The sequence below is a fragment of the Styela clava genome, chromosome 6 (assembly GCF_964204865.1).
Source record: "Styela clava chromosome 6, kaStyClav1.hap1.2, whole genome shotgun sequence".
In the NCBI taxonomy this organism is placed as follows: domain Eukaryota; kingdom Metazoa; phylum Chordata; class Ascidiacea; order Stolidobranchia; family Styelidae; genus Styela; species Styela clava.
The window spans coordinates 20,906,053-20,922,417 of NC_135255.1; the positions used below are offsets into that span (position 1 = coordinate 20,906,053).

General features: G+C 36.5%; 1 protein-coding gene, 1 long non-coding RNA gene and 1 pseudogene across 3 annotated transcripts in view; 1 reads left to right on the forward strand and 2 right to left on the reverse strand.

The window, feature by feature from the left end:
• The window catches only part of LOC120330659 (uncharacterized), a 313,252-nt gene that overhangs the window by 211,230 nt on the left and 85,657 nt on the right, over nt 1-16,365 (forward strand). The gene's annotated exons all lie outside the window — the stretch shown is intronic.
• Nucleotides 1-16,365, reverse strand: part of LOC144424596 (interleukin enhancer-binding factor 2 homolog) — a 195,932-nt pseudogene that overhangs the window by 79,600 nt on the left and 99,967 nt on the right. The gene's annotated exons all lie outside the window — the stretch shown is intronic.
• Nucleotides 13,371-15,823, reverse strand: LOC144424598 (uncharacterized). Its single transcript, XR_013476827.1, has 3 exons — nt 14,895-15,823; nt 13,978-14,145; nt 13,371-13,581 (listed from the first exon to the last, which is right to left on the reverse strand). It is a non-coding gene; the product is annotated as an uncharacterized LOC144424598 (long non-coding RNA).

A 16,365-nucleotide genomic window follows, 5' to 3' on the forward strand; every position in this document is an offset into this window, starting at 1 on the left:
GACATATATATTCCATATGTTATCAATTGATGGACAGAAAGCCAAACCGACAGGAACGACTTGTCATTGCACAAAACTTAGATTTGGAATATCCTATTATGAAAATCGACGACGAATTAGCGTATCATTTAAGGAAGAGGGGTAACAGCCAAGAGGCAACTTTACAAAATTTGAAGCATTTATCAGAGAACAGAGGAATAGAGAATTCAACACCGAGAACAAATAGAACCATGGAGAGAATCAGAGCCACTTCTGCCTTTGATGGAAGAAGAAGATCAGAGCGCTCAAGAAGTCTTTTTCCATAGTACCAAAACTATTATGTGGGAAGTGCATATTTTTGTCCACCGATCCAATATCCACAATGAATAAAAATGAGTTGGCTATTAAAGTTTATTTTTTAATAATTCTGTTTAAAAACGATGCCAGTTTTCAAGAAGATTTTTGTACGTCTGATATAGTTTTGAAGTTTTCGTATTTTTGTTTATTAGGCGTGTCATACGTCTATAAGTATTAATACCGGATTCTATATTACAGCTTATCGAAGATATGGCCTATTTAATAAAGAACATCGATGAATACGTAAGCACTACCAAAAAAGATGCCAGGAGTTTTCGAGAAGGCAACGGCGGAAGCTAGAAATGGTCATCATAATGCGGCGGACAACCTCTTTCATCTCATGGAACATTTATATAATGGTCAGGCTCTACAAGCAGTCGTCAAATTTGGTGAAGATGGCATTAAGGCAACCCAACGTCAGCCTTACCTCGCGTTTCGCGGAACTAGAGAAGCTCCCAGCATGCTTGCTGTTGTAGTAGACTACAAAACATTTGTACAGGTCGACAGCGAAGATGTTAACAAAGGGTTGCTCACACTAATGGCAACATATTTTGTGTTGAATTTGAAATATCCTGTACACCCGGTCCAAGCAAGTAAATTATACAGGTTGTTAGAATTTCGCCTACTTGGACTGGGCTCTGAACCAAACAACTAAAAATATGTTGCCATATTCAAAAAAACATAGCTGTTGTTGCTATGTGTTATCATACCTCTTGCTAGCTGTCGTATACTGCTTGCAAAAACTATCAAAAACATTTTCAAGACTCATACCTTGACAAGTTTTTTCGCTAATTACCCCATGAGAGAGAAATGAATATAAAGAGAATCATTCATAACGCGAACAACGTCCGTTGGCAGTTTATTTCGCCTATGTGGTTCAGTGGCCCGAAGGTCACAGAACAATACACAACACTACTGTAGCAAGGACTTAATTTTAGGTTATATTAAGTGATACGAGACAAAAACAGTATACCGGGACTTGGAAAAATCATTGAAATAAAAAAATATATTACATTATTACTGTATCTGCGTTTTTAGATTATATTGTCAGTCTAAACCAGGAGTGGACGATTACTTTTCTGGGTGGGCCGAACATAGGGTTACCATATCTGGAAAGACAAAATCCCTGACAACATTTTAATGAGCCATATTCTGTAATTCTGACGCATTCATGCGTGACCAACGGTTACCAGGCGACGAAAACTGCAGGTATACGCGCTAACCGGGACTACAGGTTTGTTACATTATTTTTGTCTACTGTTTGACGTACCGGTGCAAGATACCTATATATTGTATCACTTTTGGATGCAGGAACAAAGCGAATATTAATAAGGATATTTTAGGTTCTCTGAATAGGAAGTGAACGGCGACAAACGTGTGCAGCGTGTCGCAGAAATAACAGCGATGGAACGAATACTAAATGAGTATTCAACTATATAACATGTGTAAATATTTTGCAGGGTGACTTACTATGACCATATCAATGCGCAACGTTTTTAAACATTTATTTAATGGCATTTTTGTTTTGTTCTCTCTGTGTGTATACTTTTTTAACAATGCTGGCCACGTCAATATATCATATCGTCAATATATCGGCGCGGCGGTGTGGCTCAACGGGCTAAGCGTTAGGAATACGCTCGCCACAGCACCTCTAACTACTCTGCGTGGGTTCGCAGGTTCGAATCCCATGCAGGGATGGTTATGTGCGAGAGGATTGCCCGACTCCTCGCCGTCGTTGGGTGGTTCACGTAACCGCTGGTCGGTTACGGCTTCCTCCACAACCAAATCCATGCTTTCGAAAACAAACAATACAGTAAATCTAATCCCATACCCGACTTGGAATGGTAACCGGACGAGAGGCCGTGGTTCGCCATATGGATAAGCCGTCTTATCGGCTTTCCTCTCCCCGGGATGAATATGTAAATCCTATCCTAATTATAGGCTACAGACCTGTTCACATGTGATTACTGTTTTTCTTGTTAATTGTTTTTATGAGTGTCCGCACACTGAATTTGCCGTCATGGTTTTGCGTTTGTTTGTATATTAAACCACTTATCACCTTTTCCGCAATGCCCCATCTAGCAATCAGTGTAGTTTTTCATGTCTTGGTTCTTCTTAAAGCTTTCATGGCTTCATGAGTATGACTATCTTTGCCAATTTATTACATTCCACTCCCCACAATATCTTTGCATGAGATTATATTGGTTTTGCTTGCTCTCCAGAATTCTCCATCTTTAATTTATGTCTGTTATGGAGTTTTCAAAATAAACTATCTATCTGACGCGTGGAATCCAACGGGCCCAAATGTCTACATTTGCGGTAAGTAAATATATGTTTGCCAATAGTTTTTTTTATTTCTGGAATTGCTCTATTTTTGATATGTAATTAAACTCTTGTAATGAATGCTCTTTATTGTTTTTTTTTCCTGACTTACACTTATGCACTGTACCACTGCACTTCTTCATTGGTGAAATAAACTGAAATATTTAATTTCTGAAAGTATCTAAGTTGTTGTCATGTCAAAAAAATTGCAAGAAGTTTATTTTTTAGGCAAACCAGTTAGAGATCCCTGCCATCCAGACTATTCGGACGCCTCAAGTAAATCCAATTTAAAAAGACTTTCCAGATACAGCAGTGCAAAAGATAGAAGTGTGCATATCAATCAATCTATTCTGAAATTCATACGTGACTTATCATTAACTATGTCCTTGCAATCATGCCGATTTTATAACTTTACATATTCTCAAGTTTATTTGTCATCACAAAAACAAGTTCAAATAAAAACGGATACAATGAATAAATATACAGTAGTGTTCGCATAAAAAGCGAAAAGCCATAAAATAGAACTATTCAATAGAAATCCAGAAACAGTCGATACTGCAGCTCCATCTCATAGTGAGTCAAATGCAACCGCCAAAGAAAATCAATTGGAGTTACTCCACGAGGAGTAAAATTTACGAATCAGGAAAGAGAAAGATGAAGCTTTTGTCTAGAAAACTTTGAGGCAGAACGTTTGCAGCTTGGAATGGAGAGAAATGAGGCAGTGGAAAAACTAGAAAATTTAAAAATTTTCAGTTACAAGAACTTGAGCAAATAGCCAAAAAAATTCATTTACTATACTGGTTTACCAGTAAAAACATTTGATGTTATGTTCAATTTCCTCTGCCCCTGTTTGCCAGATTCGTGCCATTATAAAATGCTCATGACCCTCATGAAACTACGCTTAAACGAACATTTTGATACGTTAGCAGACATATTCGAAAACAAAATGTCGTTTCTGATTTGTTGGACTGTGAAGCAAATATTAAAACACTACCATCACTTTTTCGACAATACTTCCCAAGATTGGCATCATAGACTGCTGTGAATTATTCATCAATAGACCGAAACGATCACTTGCCCGAGCTCAAGTATACTCTAGTTACAAAAAACATTCCACAGTCAAATTTTTAATAGCTTGTACATCGAACGCTGGAACGGTTCAAGTTTGTATGCTTCCAAACTCTTCCTGTTTTTCATGGCCTCTTTTGTGTATATTCCAGATGAATTGATGAGATATTAATATACGTCAGGGTATTCAACTTTTGGACATAGAGATGTTTCATCCACTCATTCTTCCAAGTGACACATCTTGAGTTTTTTTTTTTTGTATTGAAATCCGGGTGGTGAATGCTATATACAAAAGCTGACGACGCCATTATTTGGATTAATGCACAACAATAAAAAGGAGATTATTTATAGTCTATATAAGCGTTACGTACAGTACCATATGCTGTTAAAAATCTGGAAATGACAGACAAAGAAACTGTTACAGATCCAGGCAAACCGAAAAAACTGCAGTGCCAACACTAACACCCTGTCTCATCGTAACATATTATCATAAAGCCTTGTACTATTAAGCTACAGGAACAAACAAATGCCGTGCAAACATAGGCTATACCAACTAACGCTACAAAATAGATATGCTTTCAAATACAACTGCAGGAAACGAACGCGCAAAACAGTTCGCGGCAGACGACAGTCCAGCGAGATATACCTGCAGTTTTGGTCGAGCGACTTTGTCACATGGTTATGACGTCACGCGAAAGTTGAGAATTGATCAATTTTGCAACCAAAACTTGCGATTTATCCAAAGGCACAAGCTGTCGTCGCTTTTTCGTGAGAATAGAATAAATACAGAACAAAACGAAAGGAGCAAAATTGTTGCCTAACCTTTAGCACTAGTGACTAAACTCCAGCACAGAATAAAGCACAGGTAAAGGGGGCGCAACCAAAATACCGATTACAAAATGTTGGTAATTCAGGTCATATGTGACATCACAATTATTCGAATGCGACGCAATCCGTGTTGCACAAAGATGCTAGAATGTGGCATATCTCTTAAAAAATAGGATTTCGTGGATGCGCAATATCTGAAAACTCGAGGATTTGTAGCAGGGATTCATTGTATTCGAAAATGCCTGACATTCAAGCACTTTTTAACATTTCTCCCTGACGCAAATTTGACCACTAAAATCCCAGACATGTCGAGGAAAAATATGGCGCATAGCAACCCTAGCCGAATACAGATAAGAGCCTTGGTTACTGAACCGGATGCTCAATAGTGTTGCAATCTCGCAAAATCCCAGTCCCGGAATTTTCGGCTTTTTCTTCAATCCCGATATCATTTTGAATACAATTCCTGGATTTAATACGCGACGTAATGTTATTTTAAATGAGCTTACTGTGCATATCGTAAATGGAGTCGTCTGAATAGTATGGTTTTCTTCTTTATATTTTTATGTAAACTTAGAACAGGAATCATTGGGAATAAAATGGTGAAACAGTGCTGAAAACATTTTAAATTGCATTGGTAGCTGAATGAAGGCTGTTGGTCTGGGAAAATATTATACTTTTTTTCGCTTCATAATAACAAGATGTACTGAAGAATCCGATTTGTACACCATTATATTATTGAATATTTGATAAAATAAAAAGCATAACAACCATGACGAGGACACCCAAGTGACGTTGGCTCAGGCACTTCATACTTTCGTTGCAAGCGATGGAAACGAAGAAGAACGAGAATGTGTTTGTTGTGGATGACAAACAATGGACCCGAAAAATTCTTCCCATACTTTACCATTGCAAAACTTTCGGGGCTATTTTAAGAGTGCTTTTGCGAGTTGGCGCCTGTAAAATGAGGTATGTGTTTCAAACCATCATTGTGATTCATCGCATACAACAACCTTTGTTTTAAAAGTACCGGTAAAGAATTTTAGACTAGGGTATTACAGCTATTTCTACACTAATTTTTTATTGCTGCAATTAAATTATGACTCCTAGGAAGACAGAGTGATCATTGAATTATCTGATTTATATTTAAATTTCCAAAACACAACAAAAAATTAACGAATAGAGTTTAAAAACGCGAAAACGAAGTAATGTTTACGACCACGCTTGAAAATCTGTCTGGGTGAGAAAAGTGTCTGAGCGGATGCGAAAATAGAGCATTGTTACGTCACTTTTTGCATCTTGCTGATCGGCCAATGTTACGAAGTGAACAAGGAAGTCGATGCTAGGGGAAAGGTCCATGGTTGAGAAAGAAATGCTGCTATATGAGACAAGCAGGTAGATGCCCGAAACCACGAAAAGGTGTATGACGCACTAAAATCAATCACATCTACGTCGGTTGAGACTGGCCGTGCATTTTCAACACTTGATTTTTTGGCCAACAAAATCAGGAATCAATCGCCCTAGCGATGACACTCGCAATGCTCATGTCTTTGTATAAGAAACAAACATGGCAGTGGGCAGTTTGTCATCCCGGAATTAGATGGGTAAAATCTCGACCTCGGACTTCAATTCTAATTCCAAAATATTTTTGCTTTTAGATTTGTGAAACTGCAGAACAGTACATCATTGAGAATAAAGTAACAGCTTTGGTCACAGAAAACGGCTCCAATATGTTGGAAGCTAGAAAAATTCTGGAGACTGACAAAAATTGGAAAAGGTGTTTCTTGTGCAGCACACACGTTACAGGTATGCCTCAATCCGGGGTTTTCGATACTTGCTTTGGATCATGCATTTGCAAGTGCCAGACGTCCCGTCAATCACTTGTTCAAACGACCCTCCATGGCCACTGAGGCAATAAAAACAAAATATCAAATGATGGGGATTGAAGATCTGAAGTTGATTGTGGATGTAGCAACTTGCTGTGGTAGTTCATTTGAAATGCTTGATTGACTTTGCATTCTCCTATTCCTTTGGTTTTCAGCCTTTAGCACGCGTGCTAGTTTGTTACAAAATAAGCACTTACAAATGATGTAATGAAAAAGTGTGCAATAAGGACTGACTATAGACGACTTGCACGGATCACGCGACTTTGTTTACGCCGCCATTTTGAACGAAAAAAAAACAAAAACGTCCAGACCTCGTTCCTGTCAGTTGCGAGTCGCGTTATTCGTTTCCGTTTTGCTTGGCCGTTAAAATGGGTATTTCGTATTGTGCCGTTAGGTTGTACGTATAGACAACAAAATGGATCTTCAGTTATATTCCATAAGTTGCCAAAAGATCCGCAACGTCGAGCAAGGCGGATATCATCTATTAGCAGGACTGCTTGATGTCCAAGTCATCTCGCTTGTGTTTGCGGACAGCACTTCGTTGGTGGTGAGTGATAATGTGCCGTTATCAATTTCTTTAAATATTCATAAGCTCCGTCATTTTAATGGAAATTTTAGTCGGGTCCAGGCCTAGGGTCCTAGGCGTACTTGGGTGTCCACTTGACTTGCGTATGAAATTAATCATCGATTGCCATAAGGTATTGATTCCCTAGTTAGCATGTAATCTATGGTACGATACTCTATTAGTAAGTGTGAAAAGTTGAATAAATAACTAAAGTTTAACGCCAGTGGTCATGCAAAAAATCACCAGAATTCGCCATCTAGGATTACGCTCGCCACCGCATCTCTGATTACCCTGGTAGTTTCAGAGGTTTCAATCACATGCGGGGATAGTTATGTGCGATAGGATTGCAGTACTCCTCCCACTGATGGTGGTTCACGTAACCGCTGGTCGGTTACGACATCCTCCACCACCAAGTTCATGCTTCTGAAAACAAATAACTGGCTAACCAATCCCGACATGGAATGATAATCGTAGGATAGGCTGTGGTTTGCCATTTGAAGCCGCCTCACCTCCAATCCTCTCCACTGATACCCCTCCAGATAAATCATATCCTAAAAGTCTTTTTATTGTCATTGGTAAAAAAAGATATGCTACTCGGAATCAAATTCATTTACGACTAGTGCTAAAAGGTTTGGATTGGTCGATTTTGATAGTATTACCAAATGTCGGTCTATGTGGTAGGACATGGATACTAATCTCACCACTTGATTGTTAGATTTTATGAAAACTCCACAATTATTACAGGGTCATGATATTGAATGAATCTGTATCCATTATTTTACAGATATGGATGTGACCATGAAACAGATGGGATGACAAAGTATAAGTTGCAACAAGACCACAGTGGCACAAGACCTCCGCTTGTATGTCTTGATAATACATCCTCAGTATCCATTTTTTGATGCTAATCATGATGGCAAGTAACTTGTGATTGCTGTGGATTTGAATCGATGGAGATAAAGCGTCCAATGTGCTTGAAAGAATGCGACTTCAATATGGCCCTATCAAGCGAAAAATTTTTTGTCAGTGGTTCTAGTAGTGAAGGTTTCAGTCTTAAAGTTGGACACCAATACTACAAGGAAAAACAGTTGTAAATGAAACTTAGCTGAGGCGTAATATTGCGACTTTGTGACCTGAAAGGAAATTCTGATAGGTAGCCGCAACGTTTTGTTCAAAGAATAATATAATATATGACTTAAGAGTTTAAAATTCTATTTGAGAGAGGTGCCGCATAAGCTTATTTGCAAATGGTATCCACGGTACCCAAATTACACACTGTTAGAGTAATTATATTTGAGGAACAAAACACATCAAAAATGTATTTTCAAAAAACAATTGGTGTTATCTGCAGATGCCAGGTTTATATTGAGGTTGACCATTTCAAAAGCTAAATTTTCCTGATTTGAACATCCTTAGTCGAAAGGCACACTTGATTACAAAGTTTTGCAAATACGCACAGTACAACAATTTGTCTAGCAGGGGTTCGCGAACCCCTAGGGGTTCACGAGGAGATTTCCAGGGGTACTTGGATGGCAGTCGAGTTTTTTTTCAATATCCTTTAACAAAGAAAAACTAAGTGAAAATGAATGCCAATTGAAACAGGGTACATTTTCTTTGATCTAGCGTTGTTGTGATTGTGACGCAACAATGTGAAATGCATGGGGTACTTAACACAAAAAAGGTTGAGAACCCCCGACCAGACTCTAATGTTTTGATTCCACAGGCATGAGGTTGTGGATCGGTACTGCTTAGGATGGGTTATTTCTTCTTATAAATGCATATTACGTGTTCCACATGAATCTTTTGTGGTCAGATTATACGACTGTTTTCAAGGCTCCAAATTTTTTTGTTCTTTGATAATTTTCACTGTGGTATGCATTGTCCAATTAGAGTTCATAATTTTGGGTCAAAAATGTATCTACTTCCACAGCCCTTTCAAATGAAAGATATAATGCCTGTGCTTCTAGTGAAAATGGGGTCGGGCGGCTGCTTTTAAAAAAGCAGTAGGTCTCGTTTAAAAACACATTAAATATTCATGCTAACAACTGCAAAGTGATATTGCAACGCATACAAGTTAACAGAACTTGTTGAAATGGTGATAGCGATGCAAGGTTTTTACTGAATAGTTTCAGAATATCAACCACAACTTTGAAATTTTGACTGTGGGCATGCCAGTCGATGGCAAAATACGAAAATTTTAGTTTTTCTTTCAGCTGTTCAATTTGACAAATTTCCAACTTTTCTCATATCACTTTCAATGATTTTTTGTTGCACAAATTCCTGTTCCTCCTGTTTACAGCTGACTAATTTGATTGTTACGTCATGCAGAAGTCTGCGTTCATTGGCCCATGATACCGGAAAAGCAGAGAAAATAGGACAGATGGTAACACATATCTATTGTATTAACAGCGTCTTTTCTGTAAAACGTGCAACTTTTGGAAGTGGGAACAAGGCAATATTTGTTACTAAATTTCCAAGCAACATTTTAAAATCATTTTCAGGTAGTTACCTTATGTGCGCTACGAAACTGAGAGATAAATGGCCTCGGCTCGCGGCCTATAAGTACGCTAGCGTTGCGCTACACAGCAAAGACAGTAACGTGTTCGTGTATTATGCTGAACGCAAAAGCGGGACTTTTGGCTGACTTGTCAAGACGCTAAAAAGCGGACTGTCCCGCCTAAAGCGGGACGTATGGTAAGCCTAGGTATAATCTTAGATAACAATACGTCAAATGGCTATTGTTATGTCACGATGGAGCGGGAGGCCCAGACCTCGTTGGCAAAAAGATTTATTTTTATTAGCGAAAGCAAAATGACAACATTAGTGGTCCAGAGGCTGAAAAGGCCCGAGTCACACACACCGCAAATTTCTGTACTCCCGTAGTATGTGTACCAGGCTAGGTTAGGTCATATTTTATTCCGATTTTCTTTATTTTGGTTCTATTACGAGTTTGGGGACTGTCTGTGTTAGCCAAATGAATATAAAGCATAGAATCTCCATTTCGAACATCTGAATTGGTTGGAACTATATCAGGGTGCAAAACAAATGCTGGAAAATCACAAACTTAACTTACCGTCTAAGTTGCAGCATTTACAAAACATTTGGCGTATGAGGAATTGAACAATTCTAGGAAAAGTATGTGTAATTAAATCATTAATTCGATCGCTTTTTACATATCACTTTACATTGTTACCTGTCACTATACATAAAAAATTTGTAAAATCACTGAGTTCTGTAATATTTCTTTTTTTGTGGAATTCAAATTGGGAAAGAGTCAAACGTAAAAACATTGATTGACCCGAAAATTAAAGGTGGAATTGATATGGTATACGTTGAAAGTACCATTATTTCTAAAAAAAAACTAGAATGGTTGAATGTATTGATGATTTGAAAGAGAGCAATTGAAAAACCATTGAACTTTATTATTTACGGGATATAAAAATACATTGTTTATTGAAAGAAAGTTTATGGTATAACTCTCGCTTCATAAAAAATCTTCATTTTATATCAAGTAAGGATACACTTTGTACCTGGTACATATATGAGGAATTAACATCTAATGCTAATATCCATCTCTATAATGAACCATTATGGTACAACAAGAAATTACAGTATGCCAGAACATCATTTTTTATAAAAAATTGGGAAGAACACTGTCTGTGAATTACACAATTTGGTGAACAGAAATTCTCTATTATCTTATTTTCAACTGACAGAACATTACGAATAGAATATAACGCAAATGAGTATAGGAAATATTATAAATTAATTGGCTGCATACCAGAATGTTGGATGGATTGTATTGAGAATTCTAGTGATTTTATTTGTTTACAGCAGGGGTGTGCAAACTGCGGCCCGCGGGCCAAATGCGGCCCGCAAGAAGAAGTTGTGCGGCCCGCGGAGAAATAACAATTTCGAATGGTGTACCCGCAAAACGAGTATTTATTCTTTTTCGTCGCAAAGCCCATACCAGTCATATTAGCAAAACAAGCTAGCAAAATTCTGTTGCAAAATACACGATTTATAATACAAAAACGTGTTTCTCACTGCATTCGTTTGAAGTCGGTGACAAAAAATTTAAATAGCAGTTTCTTCAGAAGTTTATGCATTTTAAATCTACTATTTCTGCAAGAACCCCCAATAATGCCGTAAGATCAATAGCAAATATAGGCAATTTTTGTGCTTGCAACTACCAGAAAGCCTAAATTAAATAAAGGTGCGGCCCGCGGCTTCACCCAGTTACTTGTATTTGGCCCGCCAATAAAAAAGGTTGCACACCCCTGGTTTACAGAATATAAATATGTTTGATTTTGGTCAATTTTTATCAAGTACATTGTGTGAAAATAATCGATTTAAGCTGCAACGTATTCTTTCAATATTTGGCATTTTTGTTAACTTTATCCAAAGTGTAAAAGAAAGCGAGAAAAGGTATGCAATTAACCGGGGCAAATTAGCTCTACATAATAAAAAGTGGAATAATATGTCATAGTTAAAAAGGGGGAAATCATGTTACGTGAATATGTTATATATTTGTAATATCAATTGATATGCTTGTCTTTGATTTTACTTTTATGAAAATAAAAATATACGTGTTCACTCACTTATTATATTCAACTCGTTCGTAAAATTGAACTACGTTTTATTACAAGGTTATAAATAACATGCCGTTAATGCAAATATATATTCAGGTTTAAATAGAATTATATAGAAAAAAAATGTATGTACATATAAATATATATAAAATACAGAAACCTACTTTATGAAAAGTAGATCCTCCTCCCAATCATTACGGAGGAGGATCTACTTTTCATAAAGTAGGTTTCTGTATTTTATATATATTTATATGTACATACATTTTTTTTCTATATAATTCTATTGATAATTATTCCTTGCAATTCCAATACTTATTTCCCATATAAGTAAATGTCGAATAATTATGATAATTTCTCAGACCATTGTGATAATGGTGCCAACAGTCTTATACCTCCAAATCAAATTAGTGGTTGCCACTGCAGCAACCTAGAAGTGGCAGATATAAAAAATATTAGAACTGATTCGGATTTAACTATCATACATTTAAATATTCGCTCAATTCGAAAGAATATTGGGCAGCTATCTGCACTTTTGTCTAATTTCAACCCTTCACCCCATATTATAGCTATAAGTGAGACAAAATTAAACAATAATTCTGACTATATAAGCATTGATGGCTATAGATTTATACACGCACCTTCTGCTTCGAAAGCAGGTGGTGTCGGTGCTTTTATTAGAAATTAAATTTACTGAGACAACTGAATATCATCTAAATTACTCCAATTGTGAAGAATTATGGCTTGAAATAAACCTTCAAAGCATTAACATTAATTTGAGCATTGGTATTATATATAAACATCCAAAAAACGATATTTCTACTTTTACCAGCATATTTGAGAACTGCCTTACAAAATTAACAAAAAATTCCTTTTATGATCGTGGGAGATTTTAACATCAATCTACTTGCAGCAAAATATAGTACCCAAATTGCCAATTATACCAATATGTTTGTTGCTCATAACACCTTTTCTATTATTACAAGACCTACCAGGGTCACACAAAATTCGGCTACACTAATTGATCATTTATATACAAACATGACTCATATAAAACTGGATTCTCATGTTATATTATCAGATATTACTGATCATTTCCCAATAATGTGTAGTCTTAATGGCATCAAACCATCAATCAGAAATGATGTTATTTTTAGAAGGGATATGTCTACATTTTCGATTGACGCGTTTCGGTCAGACATGCAAGATATAATTAATAATCACTTTGCTGCATTTAACTTGAATGCCCATAATTTTAATAGTCATTTTGAAGAATTTACAAATTCTATTGTTCATCTAATTGACCGCCATGCTCCGTTTAAACAATTGTCACGCCGCGAAAAAAAGATTAAACTTAAACCATGGATATCGAAAGGAATACTCAATAGTATTCGTTCAAGACATAAAATGTATAAATCCCACTTCCTAAAGGGCAATAGTTCCCAGTGCTCATATTTCAAAAAGTATCGCAATTTACTCACACATACCATTGATATGGCGAAACAAATGTATTACCAGAATATGATTGCTGAAAACAAGGGAAACCCCAAGTCTACATGGCGAATTGTGAATTAAATTGCATCCTCTAAAAACAAGTTAAGGCACAATATTGACGAAATCCATCTGGAAAATGGCAGTATTATTAATGATAGTCATTCGATTGCACAAGAATTCAATCAGTACTTTTCCACTGTCGGATCTAATCTTTCTAAACAATTCCCCAATGACACGGAGGGGTTTAGAAAGTATCTTGACAAGCGGATAAGAAATTCCATATTTCTGAATCCCACAACAGTGAATGAATTAACAGCTGAAATCATAAGTCTTAAGGATGGTAAGGCAGTTGGGGCTGACAACATCCAGAGCCGCTTTCTCAAGTATGTTGCTGATATCATAGCTCCATGTCTGACAAAGTTTTTCAATAGTTCACTTCAGTTGGGAATATTTCCATCTTCATTGAAAATCGCGAGAGTAGTTCCAATCTTCAAGTCTGGCAATATAAAACAAGTGTCAAATTATAGGCCTATTTCGATTCTTTCTGCCTTAGACAAGGTATTCGAACGCTTGATACATAAACGACTAATGAACTTTCTCAGAAAGCACGAGATACTGAATAAATCACAATTTGGTTTTCAAAGCGAACATTCTACTTCACATGCGATTCTTGACACAATATCTCACATTTATGATAAACTAGAAAACAAAGAATATGTCAGTGCAACCTTCTTAGATCTTAAAAAAGCCTTCGATACTGTTAATCACCAAATTTTAATACATAAACTGTGGCACTACGGTATTAGAGGTGTGGCTAACAAACTTTTTGCCGATTACTTGACCAACAGATCACAATATGTACAAATGGGTTTTTATTGTTCACCCACCTTACCTGTGACCCACGGAGTCCCACAGGGATCGTGCTTGGGACCGACTTTATTTTTAATATTTATCAACGATCTTGCTCGAAGCACCACATTATTTTCGAAATTGTTCGCGGACGATACAAATCTGCTTGATAGTGATAAATCCCCTGAAGTACTCCAATCAAGAGCGAACGCTGAAATTGAAAAAGTTGCAAATTGGATAAAACTCAACAAACTAACTCTAAATGTAGATAAATCGAAAACCATGCTGATATCACCAATTAAAAACAAACCCCCACATGATTTGAAAATTGAGATAGGGGGCTCTGTTCTTGAAACTGTCAATTCCTATAAATATCTAGGCATCTTCATTGACAATAAAATGCAATGGGATATTCAAATATCTAACATTGCAATTAAATTATCCAAATCAGTAGGAATGATGTATAGACTTAGACGATATACATCAGCGTCAACATTACGCATGGTCTACCATTCATTGGTTCAGTCACATTTGCAATACGGTATTATAGCATGGGGATCAGCTAACAGAACCTCATTGCATCGAGTAGAAATTATGCAAAATAGGGCTATCCGTGCTATTACTAACGCTGGATATAGGTCGAAACTAGACCCCCACTATTATAACATGAAAATAGTCAAAATGGCAGATATATATAAAATTGAGATACTGAAAATCATGCACCAGCATCACAATAATAAATTGCCTGTTGCATTCACTAAATATTTTGTTAAGCAAAGTAGTATCCACTCATATGCAACTCGATCTTCTGCTAATAGCTCATATTATGTTTCTCGTTACTCTTCAAGTCATACACAAAACAGTATCAAATGCATCGGTGTGAAACTATGAAACACACTGCCCAATTCAATTCGTTCCAAAAATTATAACTTATTTAAACAAATGTTGAAAAATCTTCACCTTGATGCTTATATATGTCAGTAATTTCCCAGTTGTTATACCATTTAGGCTTGTTGTCAAGTTTACCCCTTTCTTCGAAATCATAAAATATATATGTCAGTATGTTGTCTTCATGTGCTCTATGTAATATTTCAACAAAGCTGCGATGCTACTAGCATTGCCAATACTGCAGTATCAATTCTCATATCTATTGATGTATAATCTTAAATTTTATGAACCTCTGAAAGCACTAAATCAATAATAATGATAACACTTTACACTTACAGACTTGGGCATGTGGCTCTGCCATTACATGAATGCATAAGTCTGTACAGCTGTAAGTACGTTAATCTAAAGGCATATTATTGAATATTTTTAATATTATTATCTTATCATACATGCCTTTTCATCTCACATTATGTAGTGTTGCTTACTTCCTCTGTCGATATAATCATTTCACTTGTCAAATTTAAATATTATTGATGTCTCTTTAACTCATATAACGAATTCTCCCCTTTTCTGGTTGCTAACTAGTAACTACGCTATACGGCGTCATGTTAGTCATGAAATTTCTCTGTTGTTTTTACGCTCACCCGAGCATGACATTATAAAGCAAAACTGACTTAATCAGTCACTCCTTCCCGATTGACTTGCATCATATTTACTTTTTATTTCCTGAATTAAATTCGCTCAGCAAGTCATGATGATATCATCCAATTCATATTTTTTTTTTTTTTTTTTTACATTTATTCAATGTCATCTGTTCATCAATAAATCAACACGGTGTCGTTGACACGATGACTTTTGCAGTCTTTCGCGGCTCCGCGTCAATTGCGATATATTGTATGCATGTATACTTCAGTCTTCAATTGATTTTTGTATTATCATTATAATTGTTTAATTGCGTACAATATTTCATGCACGACGAAATAAAACTTCTGAGTTCTGAGTTAAAACCCCGAGGTTTGTAATAAAAACTCCAGATATTGGAAAGTCAGGAGGCGTGTAGAAATTAGATCATATGGAGGTACATTCAAGCGCTTGACGTCTCTCATTGACAGCTCTTATAAAACATTTCCCTGCGCAATGCTACACATATAAAAGTTGATATATGATATTCTATGCATTGTCTGAATGTTTAAATTTGGAGATCTGCCTTAAATTATAGTTATTTCCCCATATTTCATTGGCTCGGAAATAGAAATACGTCATAATATACACAACAATTTCACAGGACCTTCGTTGAACTTCTGGTACAGTTCCACCATACCCCAGGGATTCGATCGAACCCGGGTTAAGAAACACTGACATAGAGGATAAAACGAACGAGTAATCGTAGTTGGTTTCTTATTCTCTCATATAAATTTCGACGCTCCGGAAGTATGCGTAACAATATGGAGGTAACTAATTTTGTTCTCCTATTTTACATCAAGTTGTGTTAAAGGACTGAAACCTATGGGCAGGGGGTATATCCACTTGAGCAACACAGACA